The sequence below is a fragment of the Coffea arabica genome, chromosome 9e, assembly GCF_036785885.1.
Source record: "Coffea arabica cultivar ET-39 chromosome 9e, Coffea Arabica ET-39 HiFi, whole genome shotgun sequence".
NCBI lineage: Eukaryota > Viridiplantae > Streptophyta > Magnoliopsida > Gentianales > Rubiaceae > Coffea > Coffea arabica.
This window is the reverse complement of record NC_092327.1, coordinates 1,019,521-1,023,705: the sequence shown is the minus strand read 5'-3', so window position 1 is coordinate 1,023,705 and position 4,185 is coordinate 1,019,521.

Here is a 4,185-nt window from a genome sequence, read left to right as displayed (position 1 = left end):
TTTTTTTTCCCTTCTTTTTTAATTTCCCTTTTTGCCCTTTTGTGATGTTTTGATGTCACAATTACGAATGCAGTATTCAATGTTAGATGTAAATGCAAAGTTTAAATATGCGTATGCACTTTAAACAGGGTGTGGCTCTGATACCACTTCTAACCCAGGTTTAATTAAATATTAAGCATGGCTGCATTTCTTAGACAATTAAAAATAGGATCTAATTCAAAACAAGATAATGTAGTTCAAAGTCATGAATATCATATGCCTATAAACAATTCAGATTGGACTATTCCCGAAGAAAAAATAGAACACATTTACAGAATTGGCCCTTTAGATTTCAAAACTGCTTTATCAGTTAAAACTCATGAAGAAACAATATCTATTCAAGAAGAATATCAAACTATACAATTATTAAATCACAGTACAATTCAAAAATATTTAAGGATAATAATTAGGATAATAATTCTAACATTTATTTACAACTTTCATTAGAAAGTCGTTTGTAATGGCTTCGGATGCCATATTAACAACTTTTTCTTTTTCTTTCTTTATTGGAGTTGTTGGCATAGTTGTTGAAGTGGTTGGCAAAGTTGTTGTAGTGGTTGATTGGTTTGTCCATTTGAGTTTGTCTTCTACATCCTTTTGTAAATTTATAGCTTACTTTTAAGTCTTCTCCATTTGCTGCCATTAATTTTTCATTTGTTCTTTCACAATATTTAGTAGGGATTATTCCTTCTTTAATACAACTTGTATCAGCTCCACTATCTATTAGAGCTACGAATGTTTCTTTGAAATCTTCTACTGTAATAGTTACTAAAGCAAACCATTTTTGAAATGTCATTCTTTCAATAGTATTTAAATATTGAGATTCTTCTACTAATTTTTCTGAGCACCAATTGCTTGGCCTCGTAATTTGGTACTATATCTAAATATTATACTCATAGTTTTTTTTGGTATTTTATTGCTATATGTCACTTCATTGTAATGAGTTATCTAAACTTTATGTTAAGATCAAGTTAAATGAGATTTTTGTATGCAATTTGTTATGGTACATGTGATTCTTTTGGGCTGATTATTAATGAATAATAGTATATATTAATTTGTGGATTGTTAGGAGGGATGAATTTCCTATATTTGTACTAATTTGGTATTTCATTCTTGAGGATTGCAAGTTTCACGGTTTCATTTCGACAAAGTGTTGCTTATTTGGTTCTGCTGGTTGTAATATCCTCAAGCTGTGCAACATCTGTTGCTGCATTTCTGCCTATTGCTAAAGCTAGACTATTTTTTGTTGGGTCTATTTCTTATACTAATTATCTTTGTGCACAGGTGATAGCAACTGAAGATTGATAGTGATGTCTATCACCCTCTTGGCGATGAATAAAGCCTCCAATTTGGTTGGAAGCTTTGAAGCTTGAACAAGTTCTTTCAACGTTTGCAACCTGAAAAATCTTTTGTTTTAATTTTATGCTTGTGGCAGCATTGTTTGCTATTGTTATAGAATTTCGAACAACTTTTCTGATTAATTTGCTATGCTACTTTTATTCTAAGAAATGGTATTGGAGCAATTGGATTTGCTTTTAAAAAATTAGATCATTTTATAGTTTCATAATTTTTATTCATATATAGCTGATTGCGGATTGTATAATAGGGAGTACTAGTAGGTTGTTTCATCCTTTGAAAAAAAAAATAATCTCTTAACAGGTTAAAGTGTCAGCATAGTTGAATGTGCAAAGGCCAAAACTATGTCTATTGAGACGTTAGGGTGTTATCTAAAGCCTTTTTTATGGCATATCTAAATGTCTTTAAAAGTTATATGACAAGGCATCTTAAAGTGCCTTCACAGAAAATTAAACTTCTAACGTTTTGGAGTTATCCTGACAGGGATTGGCAAGAAAAGCGCCTTTTTTTTGGCAATTATATTGCCTCATTAAATGAGTTTTCGTAACACTTCTAAATGCCATAGAACTATCCCCACATCAGAAGGGACGACACCTACCTAAGCTGTGAGGAAAGATAAAGTGTCAACTTATATTATCTACACTGACACTTTCAAATTTCCTTAAAGACCTTTTTTGTTGTAGTGATAGAAAATTCAAAAGGAAAACTATGTGTTGATATGGTATTAAAGTTAGATTTTGGGTTTTTCTATCCATTCAAAAATCAAAAGGAAAACTATGTGATGATTTTGATATTTTTAGTTTACTGAACATTTTTATTTGTGTATTGCTTGTTTGCAAAATATATATATATATATATATATATATATATAGTAGCAGCTATTACTTTGGTTATGCTAATAAATACGGAGAAATATTTTTAAAAGATTAAAGTAGATCTTAGACTTAATTTCATGTTGAATATTAGTTAAAAGTTCAAAAGATTGATTTATATAGTTATTTGTTGATATTATATATGAAAAATTATGGCAAAATAGAAGTTTATTTTGAACCACCCACTGGGGCACCCTGATTGTGTAGTGGGTTGGGGGCAGGGATAGAAGAAATGGGGATAGCTTAGGGTAGGGGGAAATTTTTAAAGCATAGGAGGGGAGACGGGAGAGGGTTTTCTAATTCCAAACCCATCTCGTTGTCATTTCTATCCACCAACTCTTTAAAACCTAGAAATTTTAGTTTTCCCTCATGTAAGGTTTGAAGTAAATGTTAACTTCTATTTCCAAAAAAAATTCTATAAAATATTATTACAAAATTAAATGTTATATAAATATATATATATACTTTTTTCGATCAAAGTACTCCCTCCGTTCCACTTTGATAGCCCTGTTTTCCTTTTTCGTCTGTCCCAAATTGTAGTCCACTTTCCAATTGAATAATGTAGTTATCTTTAAATTTCTCTAAAATACCCTTATTCAATGTAGATTGTTATTAGTATAAACTACCTTATTTAATATAGATTGTTAACTTACCCCATTTAATACATTTAGATTTTTCCAAACATATTGATATATGAAAAGCCAGCTTTGTAATTCTTGCAAGCCAAAATGTGAAATAATGTAAAATGAGGATTGATCCTTTCTTGATCATCAATTCAAATACCCATAAACAGGCCAAAAATCTTCATTTAACCACTTTTTACTCATTTTCTAGCGAAATTCTTACAGTCAATACCAACTATTAAATATGAGTAAAATCCATTCAATAATATAATATTTGGCAAATATCGAGGAAAAATATTCACAAATTTAACAGCATTAATTTATGCATCCTATCATTGAACACAATATTATGAACTTAAAAGGAAGAATTATTAGCAACTAAAACTATTTGTTTTCAAAGTTTCATCTATATTCAATCTTTTATTTTTATTTTTTTTCATTTTTTCTCTTTTTCCTGAAAATGTTTGTACTAATTACAATGGCATAGAATATTAGGTTATTTTCCTGTTATTCTTGGTTTTGATGATCACAAAAGTTCTTTGAAATACAGTCCAAGAAAGTGAATACTTTGATCAGGCCTGATGGAACAAAGAAAGCATTGTTTTGTTCCGATCAAAGATATTGTCTTTTAAGTGTGTCATTCTTGGCACTTTGAAATGTTTATCTAACCTTCTTCAAAAACAAGTGTTTTTGTCTATCCAAGAATCAGGTTCGAATATGTCATCAAAAGCAAAACAACCAAAATGTGAAGCAAAAACAGGACAATCAGGTCGGACGGCCGAAAGGAAACTGTCGGACGGCCGAAAGGAAACTGTCGGACGTCCGAAAGGATGAAGAACATCAGGAAGGAAGCACCGTCGGACGCTCACATAGAAGCATCGGACGTCCGGAAGGATCGGACGCTAATCAATCGCATCGGACGTCCGAAAAATTCCAAGATAACTTGCTAGCTCTCGGCCCAAGGTCGGACGCTGTGCTGTCGGACGACAAAGAACTTATCGGACGTCCGAACCTCAACTTGGCTATCATCGGACGATTGGTTCGGACGATGATTCGATCGTCGGACGTCCGACAGCCCCAACGGCTAGTTGACTCTTCAGCTGCCTTCTATCCGTTGGAAGCATTGATGAAGCCCATTTCTGGTTCTCTTTAAAATCAAACTGGTCTGAACGAAGTAGGAACTTTTGCACACTTTGTTTACAAGATCTAGTGAGATATTTTAGCTAGAAAATAGTCTCCAAAGCAGATTTGTTTTAAAGTGGTGTGAATTTCTGTTGAGCTTTTCTTTTGTGAGT